This window comes from Aythya ferina (genome assembly GCF_964211825.1).
Source record: "Aythya ferina genome assembly, chromosome: 9".
NCBI lineage: Eukaryota > Metazoa > Chordata > Aves > Anseriformes > Anatidae > Aythya > Aythya ferina.
Genome location: NC_140305.1, coordinates 3,213,797 through 3,231,723, shown reverse-complemented (window position 1 = coordinate 3,231,723; position 17,927 = coordinate 3,213,797). Strand labels below are relative to the sequence as shown.

The 17,927-nt window shown below is 34.7% G+C and overlaps 1 long non-coding RNA gene across 1 annotated transcript in view; it reads left to right on the top strand.

The window, feature by feature from the left end:
- Window positions 1–15,536: 15,536 nt before the first annotated feature.
- Window positions 15,537–17,927, top strand: part of LOC311441775 — a 333,528-nt gene continuing 331,137 nt past the window's right edge. Inside the window, exon 1 of the long non-coding RNA XR_014696210.1 lies at window positions 15,537–16,164. This is a non-coding gene — a long non-coding RNA (uncharacterized lncRNA). The remainder of the gene's footprint in view (window positions 16,165–17,927) is intronic.

Here is a 17,927-nt window from a genome sequence, read left to right as displayed (position 1 = left end):
TCTAATCTTTTCATATGCAGTAAAGCAGCTCCAACAGGAATTATTCACGTGTGGAGAACCAAAGGCATGACAGTTTATTAACTCTAGTCTCAGGTATTGGACAGCACAGGGATTTTATTTCAAGCATTAGACGTTTGGTGCTTTAAGCACCAAAGTAGGTTTGTGTCTGTGTGTGTCTCATTCAGAAGTGTGTTCGTTTCACACAAATGAAGAGTGGGGAGATTTTGTTAACGTAACAATTTTCAGCATGGAAAAAAGTAGTTTACCATTCAACATTATTTTCAGTTTGTGGTAGGACTGCATGTCTGGTATTGTGTAAAAGTTTTATAACATTACATGACCATTGGTTTCTGGGATACATAAAAGAACATATAAATTGATAGTTATTGTTTGATTCATCCATTTGTATATGCAAAACTTGCATTTATATGTTTTTTGAATCAGCATCAATGTAGAAGTTAACCCTTTAAGGCTGTGAAATAATACTACAAAGAAAAAATAACTTGGAAGGAATAGTATGTTGCATTGCCAAATTTCATTTATACACAGGTTTTCTTTGTGTTTTGATAAAACACCACAAACTCTTACATCTTCCAAGTTATGATCTTTTTCTCTCTACAGAGTTAATTAAGCCTGTTGATTGGTATACTCACATACCAATATATGTATACATAAGAGTAAAAATGAATAAACGCCAATACTTGCCTAGCACTAACTCATCTTGCAGTCAATGGGCACATTTATAGCTTTCTTCATCAATGAATATGCTTTAATAAAAACACATTTCAGATGCCAATAAAACTAGGTATTATGTGGAATTTGAAAGAAGAGAAACAAGAAAGAAGAGACTGTTTCACTCTATCTTTGGTTCATATAGAAACCTTTTCAACAGCAGGAAAAAGCAGACATTGTTTTGGACCATGAGAACACTTCAGTGACTTAAATGTTACCCTACAATTCAAAAAAAAAAAAAAAGAAATTTCAGAAATAACTGAAACAGGCAGAATGGATTTGTGTAGTCTGACATTCTAAAGGATGTATTTGATAGCAGCACAGAATTCTCTATTCAGTACTTTCTCTGCCTAATTTCTTATTTGCACTTCTTTTGAGCAAGTCTGCTCTAGAGTTCTGAAACTACACTGGAAGGGTGGTTTTAGTATCTTGGTGATGAACATGATTTGTCAGATTTCTGAGGTTACTGCCTTTATGTCCCAGTATTGTTTTTGAAGAACTTAAGTTTTCCTTTTATTATTTTATTTTATTTATTTTATTTTATTTTATTTTATTTTATTTTATTTTATTTTATTTTATTTTATTTTATTTTATTTTATTTTATTTTATTTTATTTTTTTATTTTATTTTATTTTATTTTATTTTATTTTATTTTATTTTATTTTATTTTATTATTTCAATATTTTTATTATTTGAGTTATTTATATTACCTCAGCCTGATTGTTTATCTCATGAGACTTGTTGAAATAACACTCAAAACTGATATGTCTGGATGCCACAAGAAAATGTCAATAGACTTTCAAGTTTTCTGTTCTGTTGCTGCAATACTCCTAGTACATAAATGGCACTACTGATCTTTAAAATAAGAATAGAGTTTTGGGAGTAGAGGCATGCAAATATGGACTTCTTTTCAAAGTACCTTGTTGGGTGACTGAATTAAATCTATGAAATCACAAACCCATAAATTTTTCATAAAGGCTGCTGAAGAAAATGCAAGCATGTGTAAAGCCAATGAATTTTACAAGGAATTTGTATTTGTACAGACTAACCGTAGAATTACAAGTATCCCAAATATTTATAATAGAGTCTGAAGACTATCTATTAGAGGTAAAAAGGTAATTCAAAACAAAAAAGGAAAAAGCCAAACATTTCCTTTGCAACTACTGTTAAATCATTGTAAAGTAATCTTTTTGTTTGTTTGTTTGTTTAAATAATAAGCTTTAAAAATATCTGAATTGTCTTGTGAAATCCGGAGCTTTTAGCAAGGTTTCTGCTTGTATGCAGAGTCTGGACATCTTAGTGTTATATGTTGTTGTTATATGTTGTTGTTCTGCCTATTAAAAAGATACCAAATTTAAAGTAATATTTGAATTCCAGTGTGAAGCTGATATTACTTTGGATAAAAATAACATTTAAAAGAATAGGAAAACAGACTCTGAAATTATTAAGTTCTACCAAATGAATTATTTGTATATTGGATAAATATATTTCAAGAGTTATTATTTTAGAGGAAGTAAACTAATACAAAAAATGTCAGCAAAGGCTTTTAATTGTGATATATTAACACATGTATATTTATCTTAAAAAAAAAAAAAGAAAAGAAAAAACAAGCTCATTTAAATTAATATCAGGGAAATGAACAGAAATGTCAACATAAATTGGTAATTTGCTAGCGTGAAATCCAACTACAGAAGCTACTTTAATGCAGCACAACATCAGAAAACAGGCTATGTTTTCAACACAGTAAAGAAATAATTCATATTGAGGATGCAACACTATTCTCTCTTCTCACCCCTGTATTTTGCTAGATTAGCAGTTCAAATGGAAAAATGCTTTGGTGGATTAAGAACCCCTGGAGACAGTACAGGAACTCAGAATTTCTGCTACAAGCTTTTTATCCCTTAAATATTTTTCTCTGTATATATAATAAAGCATGCAATAATCCTTTAACCTATAAGATATCAAAACTACTTGGGCTCTGCTATGTGCAGTTAACTGAGGTTGACTTAATTTGACTTAATTTGGTAACATTTCTGTCTTTTTTTAAATGGTCTTATTTACTTTCTCATCCTCTGTTAATGATAGATTTTTTTGTACCTTTATTCACAATAGGTTTTCTCTGTTTCATGGCATGTTATAAAGAATGGTCCTTTATCCTGATAATGAAATTATACATTTAAATACCATATAGAAAAAGAGATTAATAGATATATAACATTTGCATTTCCTTACATTTATTCAATTGTTAAAAATAATACGTCAACTGCACAAATGAAGTATCAGTAAAATAGAGGAGTATTCCCTGTATTTAAATGTTTCATATGGTCCAGGGCAGTGAATCCATTAAGCTATGTTATTACAGCATGCATAATGTTATAAAGACAGAAATCCATTTAATAAGCCTTAAAAACTTATTGGACAATATAATTTTTAACTGATGAGTATGATCAAATTCAAGTCAAGGTTTTCTTCAAGCTGAATGTGAATAACCTGTTGTGTATAAGTTGTTAACTAAGGACTTCTTATTGCCATTTTGAAGTACTGAGGACTGCTTCTCCAGGTTTATTCACTACCTGACTATTGAGAAAATAAGATTTTGACTTTATTGATCCTTCAGGAACCTCTACTAATTTGGATTTCCTAAATTTCTTCCCATTTTGGCAGCATTTTTTCTGTACTGGAGCATTTCTACAAATCCTAAAGCAAGCGTCTATCCTGTTTGTGATTTTTTTTGCACTTGTTTTTGGGTCTTAAGAGAATTTGAGCTTCACTTGAATGAATATTACTGAAGGAAAAGTTAAGGTGAAATGCTTGTGTAATCACTGAAAATGAATTCTGAAATACATACCCAACTGTAAAATCTGTGGTTGCACTGAGTAGTTACATATGCCATTTAGTTCAAACAGTGCTGTGTAATTTGCAGATATTACAAAAGGCCAAGGAGTTCTTACTAAGCAGCTGGATGAAAGACACATTTTCTCTGATACAGGTACAGTTTGTTTTCCATGAACTCATATCTCATGTCTAAACTATTAGACGTAGTTTACAGATAATTGTTATCTGAACAGTTGGAGAATAGAAGGCTAGAAAATGTGAATTCTGTCTTAAACCATTTCCAGTGTTACTACCAATCTCCTCTAAAGAGAGGAAAATATTGCCATCTGTTGTTAGTAAGGAGATTAGAGTCTTTGAGGGCCTGTCAAAACCCCACTTTGTAACAAGTTGGAGATTGATATTTACATTCCTGGACAGAGATCTGTAATGCATCTTGCTGAAAAACCTGTCTTTTCCAGGTATTCAAAATGCTCTTACATTATTTCATTGCAAATTTTCCTAAGAGAATATATTACCTTCATGGTAAGAAATCAGTTGTTTCCTCTGGAATAGAAAAAACAGCTGGAGGGAGAGAAGAGATTCTTGTAAAAATACTTGTCAGAAATTACAAGCCACTTCTATTCTCATGCAGTTACGTTGTATTTGGTACCAGTAGAAATCTAAGAAGGAAATTTATGTAACTTAGTTTGCTAAGTAAATTTAATTGTTTCAACTGTATTTACAATACATATTTTACCAAAGTGCTGCAGTGGAAAAAGTGTTATTAACTATTGTGAGCTTAAAGCATACTAGGGGATTATATTTCTCATTCCAGATTAAATAACTAAAATATTTGTATTGTAGGGTAAAATATTAGAATTTAAAAGGTTTGGTGCACAATCAGAGGAAAATAGGTCAATGAAAAGGCTGACCAGTTTTAATGCAATACTCAACATATCCTTATACACAAGGAAGTTTAAGTTCAAACTGCAAAGAGTTGATATTTGCACAGTCTTAGCAGTTATTCAGAAGTCTTCAGTGTAGACCAGCTGGAAATTGCTTAGATGAAACCTGGGTTGTCATTTTGTTAAGAACAGTTTAATACAATTATACAAATATACAAATGTTTAATGATTACATCTGGTATTCCAGGTTACTGATAAAATTATCAATATCAGAATCATGATGAATTGTTCTTTCTGTGCTATTTGATTAGCACAGAAAGAGGCTGAGCAACTCTTTATCTTAATAGGCATGGAAGTGTCTTTCCTCTGGTAAAGTCTGTTTTCCTCAGGTTTCTCAGTGGCTGTGTATATGCAAGCATATGAGCAAGTGAGGACACCAAGTGCAATTGTTGGAGTGTGCATAAAAGTAACCATTCATTTTTAATCACTGAAGGCCCTGGATAATCTGTGCCTACTCCCCTGCAGTGTCTTGCTCCCCTATCCAACAGCTTCTGGGAAGCAAGGTTCTGCAGTTCTGCTGGGGTGACAGTTGCAGAGAACTGGAAAAGGATGTTTCTGAAAACTCATGGATATCCTGCTGTTTGCTTAAGGCATTTTCTAAATTTGGTGCTCTTTCATTGCTCAGCGATGAATATTTCTGCTGTGCATTTTGAAAAGTAATTTGAAATGTCTAGGATTGGAGCAGAGTGGAATGCCAGACATTGACAGTGGTTAGGTAATTTTCGCCACAGTGCTCATCCTGCTTAGCCTCATCCATGTCAAGGCTCTGCAAAATCTGTGGGCAACAGCTGTGAGAAGAGCTCCTTCATGGATGGCAACTCCTTAGTAAATGTGCAGAGTTGCACTGCAGCAGTGGGGCTATCCCAGTTTGTCACTGGAATAGTCCTGTTCCATTCACAGCTTTCCAATACTGAAAACTCTGTTTGGAGATCTCTTTCTTCTATACATCTTTAGAAAAAGTAATCCTAGAGTGACAGCTTATATGTACATTTCCACCATCTTTCAGATCAGTATTCTATTAAAAACAAACAAACAAAAAAAAAAAAAAAACACTGTTTTTCCTTTTATTTCCTTTTCTGGACCCTCTACCTGTGGGTATGGATTGCCATGATGAAAAGCACAATGGGAGGGTACATCCATTACATTATTTGAATTGAAAAGGCTATTAGATTTCAAGGAATTTTCTAATGTAATTACTGTGGGAGCAAAACAAAACAAAAAATCATTTAGTTTTCTTGCAAATTCTGTAATCTGAAATGTAGTTTTTCATGGTGGACTGGCACTGATACTGGAAATCTGTCAGAAGGGAATGGTAGAGGAATTGGATGACCTAGAATTAATCGCTGTTAAAGTCAGCCAGATAGATGGTGGTCAAAGTGCCAAAGTTGTTTGTGTTGTGTGCATGTGCATTGTACTTGAATTATCCTTTGGATGTGGGCTGTGGTAGTTGAGGTTATCAGTACAAATGCATCTGCCTTGTATGGCTGTAGCAGGGTGGTAAAAAGTGACCATAGCTTATGGGGAATGTATATTAATACATCATAATTTTCACTTGGAATTTAGGTTACGTTCTTGTTTTGTGATACTATTTTGATTACATAGAAAATTGATTTTGCATGGTATATTTCCTCACTCTTAGCAAAGCTATGTTCCAAGCACTATCATCTAAAATTTCAGGGAAAGTAGCACTCAGTTTTCCCATACTAATTTCAATACCGCATTGAAATGCTTAGATAAAATGTAGTCTTCAGATGAGACATTTTCTGAGTATCATTACAATACCTTTAATTGTGTGTGGAATAGAAAGGAATGGTCACAGACTTTCATTTTCACATCTTCTCAGTAATGGCTAAAAATAATATATATGAGCTATAGAAGAATAAAACTAGGTTTGCCTTACAAATAAAAAGCAAACTTGTGCAGGATTAATTACAGAAATAGTAACATAAATACTTCATTCCTCTCCTCATAACTTCACTGGACATAAGAAGATAACAGAGAATGTATCCTGCAGTCAAATTAGTAATCCCAGTTTTCTAAACTTAAATTATATTCCATTACAGCAGTTTTTGAGAAATAATTTTAAACCTTTATTTTTTATTTATTTATTTATTTTTTCCCTGGTTATTGGGCTAAAATGAGTATATTCCTGTTTTCAGAATGGGACAGATTTTATGGGACAGATAATATTTTGAACTGTTTTACCTAATCAGCATAATTGACATACAAAACTGGCAATAAGAATGCAAAAACAAAATGTAATTCAGGATGATCTAATACATATACAAGCAAGTAAGCCTTTTGGTCTGGCTTGGGACAGGTTGCATCCTCATATCAAACATTACTAGCCAACATACTATGTTTTATATTCACTTGTGCACTAACAAAGGTAGAGATTAAACTTGCAGATAAATGGGAATGTCTTTTACTGACTCTACAAAAATTCAGTAGGTCAGAGCTCCTCTTGTATTTCTGTTCCAGAATTTGTCTCTGAAAATTTACTAAAAGTTCAATATAGAGGTTGAAAGAGACATGGAGCAAGAGAAAAGAATTCACAGTTTTGGAGGATCTTATGTTGGCAAATAATCTGAGTAAATCTGAAAGTTACTCCTCAATATGACTAGGGATAACCACTGAGCGTGAGGATTGAGAGCCTTTGCAGAGTTTCAAACACTCCATTTTGTTACTGAATACAAAATTAGTTAAATATCCTTTCTGGTGCATGTCTTCATATGGGATAAGGTACATAAGCCCAGTGCTGCTTGCTTAGTCTTGCCTACAGCCCCTTTGGTCCCTTGAGTTCTGTGGGGTAGAAAAAATGGCAGTTCCTGCCATATGCTTCAGGATACTAAATGTGTAATACCTGTATTCAGCTGTTGGGTAAAGCCACCATTGGAGACGTAAATAAATAAAAGAAATCTGAATGGCTTTAAAAGCAAACAGTTTTCAAAAGTTGCCTGCAGCTTGGAAATCTTCCACAAAAGATCATGACTGTTAGAACAGAATGATATAATGGTCTCTATTGCTTACAAGAGATCTCACAATAGAAAAAGCTCGAAAAATCAATACCCTTTTTCAGTACAGTCAAAGCTTGAAGTATTTCATTTCAGTGAACAGTGGTAGATTTTTATTTAAAGAAAGCAAGCAATTTCTCATGCCACGATTAAGTCTATTTTGTTTGGTTTTGTTTCGGTGGAACTGATTAAAAACCCTGCACTAGATAGTTTAATGCAGGTGTGTGTGGTAGAAAGGGGCACAAATCTGTGTTAATGTTGTGTGTGAATCCAGAGTAGGCTTCCCAGATTCCAAGTAGCTGTGAAAAGAAGCATGGAGTCACTGCAAAGTTACTTCTGGAGAGGGAAATCCAGCAGTGTGGCTGCCAGGTCTGCTTGCCAGCTTCATTCTGAGATACCCCTGTGCTCTAACTACTGAGGTATTGTGTTCTGCTTGTATTTCTCGATTTTCTTCTTTCCAGACACTTTCTTAACCTAAGGAAGGATGCCTCATTTGAATGAGGCTAAGAGCTAACAGTCTCTGTGCAGCCTGTAGCAGGAAAATATACATTAAATATACATTAGAGAAACTCAGGTGAAAGGGTGGTAGAAATGGTCCAAGTTCTTCACTGAGACATGATGTAAAAGACATTTGTTTTGGCCTTAGTGGAGGGAAAAGTGTCTCTCCTTGTTCTTATGCTTTTCCACTCCACATTAACTCGGAATGGTAAAGAATCAGGGCCCAGCCAGTGCTCTTCACTACAGCTCTGCATCTGTGCTTGCAGCTGAACAGGACACACCTTCTTGTCTTTCCACATGTCAGATTTTATCCTTCTGCTCATACAGCTATGGTGTACACATATATAATAACAATTTTATGTTATCCTTTGACCTAAGTTTGTCAGCAAATGTCTCCATATGTGGGTCATTATGTCCTCAGGGCTGCAGTCTGACATTTCCTGTGTGGAGCGGGTAATTAGAAAGTCTGGAGGAATATCTGGGTAGGAGGAAATATGACATTGAAATCTGAAAGGATTAAAAAATATTGACTTTCATCAATGATGAAGGAAAATGTGCCAGAGCCATCTTCAGAAATGCTAGAAGTTGTCCATGTGTAGTGGAGGATGTCAGAAAGAAATTCAGGGACCGAGATATGTAAACTTTGATATGGTGTAAGGAGAAATTAAAAGCTGAAAATGTTCCCAAAAGGACAGTAACATTTAGCCCATAAATCTCAAGTCTTTCCAATCACTTTATTCTCACATTGGACATCTTATCTGAATCAAATTTGAAAGTCAGATCTATAGCAATAATGTATCAGATGTGAGAGGCAAAACATGATGCTTGTTTGCTTGTTTATTGATGAGCAGAGCTTGTACACGTAAACTGAATCTTCTTAATTTATTCAGAAGCTATTGGTCTACTCAAGCAACATGGTTTTAACATCTTGTAAATGCAACGTGGTAGATGAAGATATTGGGCATACATGCCAAACAGTATAAAAATAGAAAATGGATTTTGAGTGCAGTTGCAACATTGATACAGGATTCAGGGAACAGGGGTGCACTAAGAGTTTACTGAGCAGAGCTGTAGATGGAATGAGAGCTTTGTAGGCACCTTCACATTCATTTCAACAATAAGGAAGCTTTCTGTCCTCAGGGAATAGGGGAAACATCTCTTTCATTTTACTAGCAGCAAAAGCGGAGATCCATCAGTTGTTACAACAAAACACCAGCTCGTAATGGAGGTTGCTTTTTTTAACTTGTTATTATTTTAAATTATTTTTAAAGTATTTTAATTAATTTAGGATTATGAGGTCACCAGGTGGATGGGCCTGTCAAACCTCACAGTACTTGCTGGTGGAGTTTAAGTGTAAGGAGAGCCAAGAATAATTGGAAAGTACAAATTATACTGTCAAAAAAAACTGCAATGTACTATGTGACTTAGTTTAAGAGACACCCCCTTTTCATAGTGGAAACAGGAAAGACTATGGAAGTGAAGCATGGATTCAGATCAACTGTAACTGGGATGTGGTTAAATGTTGAAACTGATGAGCAATTTCCATTGTTCTGTTTCTTTCTTTGTACTGTGAGGTAGAGGAAAAACTATTCAAATATTCCACCTAGACAAGCGAGATAAAGAATATTTGTTGGAAATGATGTGGTGTAAGTCTCTGGCATGGACAAGTTACAGAAATCAATGCTGTTTTAGAAGACAGTTATACAAATGCTGAAAAAAATAACCACACTTAATTGCTTTACTAGTTTCAGGCAAGTTGTGAATTTGTACAACTTACAAGAGAAGTTCAAGTCGTGTTTAAAATTGAAGGCAGTATGTCCAGCATACTATCCCAGAGTTCTGAATCTATTGTCACCTTTATTTTTTTTTTCCCTAAAATAAATAAATCACATATTTAAATATTTTCTTTTATCTTCAAACTAAGAAATTAAGGTTATTTTCATGAATTACATGATTTGTTTCATAATATGGAGAATACCTATCATTTGAAGTGAAAACGTATATCTTTTTATAAAATATTTTCTATAGTGTTTAAGTGATGCAAATCATGATACTTCACTGATCATATTTTTCATATCAAAGCAATATGAAGGTTGTCCAAAATGATTTTTCATTACACTCTTTATTAGGACACTATTAAAAGAAGAAAAATGTGGGTTTTTAAAAACAGTTAGGTTTGAAGCTTCAGTATTTACAGTTTATTTCTCACTCTGCTATCTGTTCTCTAAATTTGGCCACGTTGTTTAATCCCTCAGGGGTCATGAAGACAAATTAATGAACACTATTTCAGCAGGTTGAGATATAAACATAAAAGACCCTGTAAAACTGAAGCTATACATATTACTGTAAAATGACATGGTCTGTAAGGTAAAACTTTTATTGGACAATATATTGCCCCATGAACTTTTCATTTCAGCTGTCACTAAGGAGTTGTTTTCAGTAGGTCATTATACACCAACATGTTTGAGCTCTGAGGAAAGCATAAAAGCACATCTTTGCAATTCAAATGAAGACAATCCTATTTATAATTTCATTATTATTTTATTGCTGTATGACTTATGTTATTTGTAAATGTCAAATAGAGAAAAGAGTGCTTCAATTTAACCTTCCCTGTCATAAAATAAACGCTTTATTTCCACTGTCTTTAAAGAAGCATTTCATGGCTCGGGGTAAAATATAATAGACTTAGCTCAATAGAGAATAGTTTTGATGTGAATGGAGATGCAGAAGGAAGGCATTATTCTTTTAAAGATAATTTCATACACACAGAACGTACAAGTACGCAATGTTTCCAACTGAGCTTAATCAGGAGATGCTTCAAACATCCAAAGGTCTTATTCACCCTTTGTTCATTTTCTCCTGCTTTGTTTCGAAAGTAGGCAATTCATGCAACATTGACTATATAAAGCTCTAAAGAATGTAAACAGTTTTCTCTATCTCAACCTGTTATAAGCATTATGTCATCAGCATACTTTCTTTTTTTTTCATTGAAACCTATTGAAAAAATGGAGTTCTTACCAGAGACCCTTCATGAATGCCAGGAAAAAAAAAAAAAAAAAAAAAAAAAAGAGAGAGAGAGAGAGAGAGAGAATGAGTCACTGACACACTGATAGAACTGAAAAAAAAAATACCTTTTCTAAATTCATTTATCACAAACGTAAAAAAAAAAAAAAAAGTGTGTGTGTGGGGGAGATAATGGAGATAATGTACTTAATTTGCTGTTTTGAGATAGCAGAAATTATTAAATCTTATTATAGATTTAGAGATCAGAAATCTCTCTGATTTCAGTGGTAAGCCTTTGGTGTTCTCACTTCATGATGGTCTTAATTACCTTGCTGACCCTATCTTGGTTCATAAAAGTTTACCTGCACACAGATGATAATGTTAGAATTGTTACAATGTCCTGTTCACTATGAAGTCCTGTTCACTATGAAGTTCATTTTTCAAAATGAATATTTGGTTTTGTTCCGTCCTTTTGTTCTGGTTTTGTTTTGGTAATGAAATCTGTCTCAGTTGCCTTTCAGCACCAAGCTGATGAAATAAGATGTTTGCTCCCATGTCTCAGGGAACACATTTCATACCAGTCTTCCATCTCCATGAGCTTGCTGCACAGACCTTAGAGGTGCAGCTCTTGAAGGCAAGGTGCTCTCTTATTCAGAGTAAAGTCTTGGTAAGCTTTGAAAAAGTACACCTAGGAAGTTTCACTTGCTTCCCATTCAGCAGTCTAAAATGACATGGGGCAGGGGGAAGGCACTAGAACTAAATACAAATTCAGAATTAATTGACTGGATTATGCAACTGAAGGACCTGAAGGATCATACTTGATAACTCCGGTCTAAAGAATGATGTTTTCTGTGCCCTACTAGTTAAGGTCAGTGTCACAGCAGTTTTTAAATTTCTACCCGAGCAGTATTTAACTGATTAAGACTGGACTTTCTCATGATAAGTGTAAGCCTTTCCAGAGACTTGTGTGAGTTCCTAGTTTTAAACTCAGCTGCCATTTCCGTGTGTTACTTGACTACAAAAAAGAGTCAAGCTCCACTGTCCCTTGGCTGTGCTATATGCAGATAGCATCAGGAACAAGGTCCAAGGAGCTTCCTCTTACATACTCTACACATGAAAGGGAAACCTGGCTGATTTAGGGAATGGAGCTTTATCCTTGAGCTGTCCCAAAATTAAAAAAAAAAAAAAAAAAAAAAAAAAAATCAAAGTTTTATTTTAGTTGTATTTGTTTTAAAAACAATATAGTTTTTATTTTTTTTATCCAGAGTAATAGTTTTGACAAAGTGAAATCCTAGTGCATTCTCCTGTCACCTTCTGTGAGTTTGGGGAGTGGAATCCCACATTCTTTCTTTCAGCTGTGACTACAGTCAGCTAGAGTAGTCTGTATTCATCCCTGCAGTCTACTTTTCCTTTTATTCATGTCTTCATTTCACCCATACAGTTAAACATTTCCATAGGAAAGCACAGTCTCTTTAAGGGTATATTTGGCCCTAGATATTCTAACCAAGATTTCAGATGAGGATATTTGTTAGTTTCAAAATGGACTTTGAGCTTCTTTCAGCTGGTTCTTGTTATTTCTGACTATACTTGACAAAAAACATTCCCTGAGGAGGTTTTCACACTAGAGAGGTTTTCTGTGAGAGTCTGCTAACTGGATGAAAACAAACTGTTTTCAGAGATCATGGTTATTTCAGTATTTTATTTTTTTTCATGAAGCACTGATGAATTAGATGACTATTTGTCATTGTCAGTTTGACCATTCCATTGTATAACTGGAGGGGGGAAAAAGTTCTTCCAGCTTTCCAAATAAAGTGTATCAAGGTCATTTTTCTATTTCCTGAAAAAAAAAAAAAAAAAAAAAAAAAAGTTGCTTGGATTTTTATTTTTTGAGAAAATTTCAACCTATTCTTCCACTCGGAGAAAAAGAATTCAAAATGAGAAAATTTGTCATTGAATGCAAATATAAAGATGTTACTAGCACGTTAGCTGCATTTATCTGATCTGACATTTCACCTTTTCATTGCAAGATGAGTAGAATCTATTATGCTGAACTATCTTAAAGTTGTTACAAGTGGCTCACTGCTAGTCAGGTGATCTGAGTAGCTGATAAGCTTTTTCTTATAGACTCCTAAATGTATTGCAAGCATAGATTTACTGCACTGAAATATTGTCAGAGAAAGAGTAAAATTCTTGGTGTTCTCATGTAGGAGTCATTCACAAGACATCTGTTGAAGAACTATATTTTAGTTATTAATGAGGTTTTAAGAAGGCTCACCTGGGCATTTTACAATTAGCTACCAGGAAAGTATGTCTAAAACCATATTAAATACTTTTTTTCTTGAAGAAATGTTGTAATCAATAAAATAAAAAACGCAAATGAAACTATCATTTAAAGGGCTAAATCTTAAAGAAAAAAAAAAAAAGGTTAACTCTTTACTCATAGTGTATGTGCTCATCAGCATTTAATTTAAAATGCATTTATTTTCTACTTTTTACATAGTTGAACATGTTATAGGGTTGGCATGATAGTTATGAAAAGTCAGTCGCAGCCTGTTTAGTATTCATCAGCATTGCCCAGTCTGCCACTTCAACTCCTAACTGAAAATGAAAGTTGCAATTGTCCTGTATAATCAATTAGGATTTCAAGATTTATTTTTGGTTGAGAGTTATACTGCACAGGGAGTTGGAGGTAGAGGAGCTTGTAATATAATCTGAATTCAGTCATCTTAAATGGGGAGGAAACAAAGTTGTCAATGTTTAATTCTCTTAAAGGCAGTGGTCCACTGGAATAAGAGCAATGGTACTTTTGCTAGTACTAGAGCCATGACATCCTTCTGATTTTAAATTTTTGCATACTATGTTTCTTTAATTGATGCTTACAGCTGCAACAGGAGCAGTAAATCATCTGTCTAGAGCTGGCTTATCATTTTGGGCAGCCAGGCTCTAGCAGATACTAAATAATGTCCAGCTCTGTCACGTGCATTAGGCTGAACGAACAGCCCTAGCCCCCCTTTCTACTTCACTACAAGGCTGTTGATCAGTTACTTTCCTAACTGGTTCTGAATGCTAATTGTGGATTTCTAGCAAGCTTTCAATGTACTAGTTATTTTCATCTATCAATGTAAACTAGCGATGCACATTGTTATGATATGTATGAACTTACTACGTTAGTAAGTTAATGCTCTAAAACATTACAGAGCATATGTGATCACTCTGCAATCAGAGTACTGTGAGGGGCACAGGATCTTTTCCCTTGCGTAGTGTCAGGTTAAGGAAGGTCCTCACATCTCTATACAGTTTGTGCCTAGGGAGAGAAGGAAGCATGCAAAGGAGAAGGGTTATTCAGAAATAAAGATTTCAGAAACATAGCAGAGAAGAAAAAACTTCTACTAATATCGTTTGTGTTTTGTTTTGTTTTGTTTTGTTTTTTAATCATTATTATTTTTTTCCATTGATCAAATAAAAGGTAATTTCTAAACTGAAATTTGCCAAATGAATTAAATTCTGCACAGTGCACAGGAAAACCAGCTCTGAAACTCTTCTTCTTCTCAGTGTTGTTCATGAATTTCAGCTGAGGAAGCCTACTTCTTGAAGGTAATTGAGCTAGCATTCTTGGTCATATCAAAAAACCTTTTGTCTAAACTTTCAGGGATTTATTGAGTCACTGGGTCTAATTCTGAGTTTAGTTGAGCCAATGCCAATTGTAAGTAGCTAGTAAAAATAAGGTATTTCAGAATTCTCTCTGTATTTATGGATATAACATTGAGTAGAAGCAGTACTATCCAGATGAATGAAAATATTAATTTATCTGTGGTTTGCTGGTTCCAGTCTTTTTGACATCAAACAGGACATTCAAAGGAGATTTACTCTGAAACAGAAGCAATTGATGGAAGAATTTAAAACTCTGGAATACTTCATTTCTTTGTGTTTTGAAGGCAGAAGCACATGGCTGTGTTCCAGTATAATCTGATCTCAATTTAATGAACTTTTTCACCTTAATAGTGTAGTGGGCATTAGTATAAACAGGAGTTATATAATGTGTTTGACTCCACTTGGTTTTATTCATAGATGTCTATTTCTTTAACTATAAATATGTATGCAGGGAGGACAAGAGAGGGAGGTATGTGATTCTGTGATAAATTGCTTGATATGCATGATATTGGTGAAGTGGCTTCCTAGATGAAGATGTGAAAGATTCCATGTGCAGTTATATTTCTCTGCTGAAATGGAAGATTAACTCTTGATACAAAACTCATCTAAATCAATTTGGATCTTCTCTTAAACTTCAGTTGGCACTGCATCACGTTCTGGAAGCAGATGTAGAGTATAGAGCTGGAAGCTGTTCTAGTGTAAATAAATGATTAGTCAAACCACTTACAATACTGTGAATTATACTGTCGCGTTAAGGGGTGTAGCTGATTAACCATTACGGGCCCGGTCAGATTCAGGGTACTGAACCAGTCGGACATTCACCAAAAACACATTAACCGTCTGGGGGTCCAGTCAGACATTCACCATCAACGCATTAACGGCCTGGGGGTCCATTCAGACATTCACCAAAAATGCATTAACCGCCTGGGGGTCTGGTTAGATTCAGAACACTGAACTATCACGGATAACCACCCTCACCCTCGTTGCACTCAATGAGAGTTATCACAATGCAATCAAGTATGGTTTATTACAGCAACAGATAATCAGGTTCTTTTGGATTGCCGGCGATAGTGACTGTCTGCAAAAGCAAGTTAGTATGCATAAAATACACAGGTGTTATAGGTGTTGTAGGTGTTACAGATGTTACAGGTGTTATAGATGTTTATAGATGTTACAGATGTTACAGAGGTTATAGGTGTTGCAGGTGTTACAGATGTTACAGGTGTTTACAGGTGTCACAGGTGTGCAGCCTAGAAATAAACGCATTAAAAAGGATCAGAGACTCTATAGAGATTTATAAGCAAGTATTCAGATCTCACCCAAAGGCGTCCCAATGGGGGGGGAAGAGAGGCTCAGCCCGTCGACTGATCCCAGGAGTCAGGAGGTCCTAAGGATGTTGTCCTCGGGATGGTATCTCCCCTGACGGTGGTATCTTCCCTAACATCCCCTTTCTCTTGGGCCAATTTATATTATTTTCTATCTTTTAGGTGGAGCTTGAGTGGCTCTAGTCAAGCATATCTTAGTTATGATTGGTGTAAAGTTTTCCCGTCTCCGTTTAAAGTAATAGGCTCCGAGGAATTCAGAGCGCATGCTCAGTGAGGGGTGGTCGCACCTTGGAGGCGGGTAGCTTTTGGGATGGAGGTGTGTTTTGGTGTTATAATGATATTATAATGAGCAAAATGTACACTAGGGTACAGCATTTGTCAAAACATGACAGGTCTTTGGCTTAGGGTGGCAAAAAGTGCAGCTTTGTGCACAAGAACAATCGAGGTCCCATCTGATTACAGAGCCTAGCCGTGGTGTCTCCACTCCACTCTATGCTCCGTGCTGTTCCTTAGGGCTAGCACACCAAGTTTCCCCAGCGCGATAGCATCTAAGGCTGGGAGCCTAGGGAACGCTCAGATAAAGCAGTTATGCCCTACCCTGAAAGCCTCTTCAATGCTGTACCTTTTCCTTAAAAATGTGAATGTTAGTTTTATTTTCCTAGTTACTTCAGGCATTTACACCACATATACTGACACCAATAATTGCTTTTCCAAAATTGAGTATGCTTGTAGATTATGCCACTGCAAATCCTTAGTGAGATTTTTTTTTTCCTGAGAATATCCCAGTCTGTGTTCCTAATATCTATATTTCTCAACACAAAAAGTGAATTACACGTACACTTTATTGATTCAAATCAGATATATTTATTATTTGCTGATGGATCTCATTTTAGTATTTTTAATAGAAAATATTTAATGGGAAATAATATTTCTGATTGTTTTTGTCTCTTTTAAAATATTTTTTGTTTGTTTTAAGAAACAAAAGCTTAGATACTATCACCTGGGCCACTTGCTACCCTAAGTAGCTATTATTTCTTAAAAAGTCAGACAAGTAGAGGAAGCAAACTGATTAGATTTAGCACGTTGCCCACAATAAAAGCATTGCTGCTTAAATCCTCTATTGCATTTATGCTTTCCAAGGTATATATAATTTCATGAGAAAAGTTTTGCCTCAAGGGCTCCAGCTCTGTGCATTTTGGAGGCAAAATCCAAAGCAAACAAACAAACAAAAAAGGAAGCTGTTATGCTATTAAAACTTTTCATTGAGGACTGAATCTAATTCTACTTGGCTTCTATGTTGGTGCCCAACGTTTTTTAAACTCAGTTTGTGATTTTGCATGGGATTTGATGTCTAGAGCTCAGAAAGAACTTCAGAATTACCTTAAAATGTATCAGTTTTTTTTCTCTAACAGAGCATTTTTATGTATTTGTACTCATCATGCAAATGAATAATACCATTGATTTCAGTTAGCTTGCTTGTGTGAGTAGGTTCAACACAACCTTATATATAAAATGCTTAGGAAACTAAGAAAAAAATGTGTGTATCTGTAACACAAGGTGGTTTTGGTTTACTGAAATACCTTAAGTGTTGGTCACCTTGTATACATGCAGTTAAATTTTAGAGAAGATAAATGTGGTAAAACTGGATATTTATTAAATTAGAAAGTTCATATTTATTATTCCTGAAATGCTGTTGCCATCAGTCATATCACCAAAAATGGCTTTCTTAGTAATTGTTTGGTTACAGTACATAACAGAACAAATAATAGCAGGCTGTCATAAAAAAAAATAATAATAAATGTATGGCTGCTATGAAAATAAAATAGAACATATATATATATGTAGAAATCAGAACTATTTGCTGTGGGTAATTAAACCTTGCAGAGACTCTCGAGCAAACTATTCTATTTAGTGAAGAGAGAAAT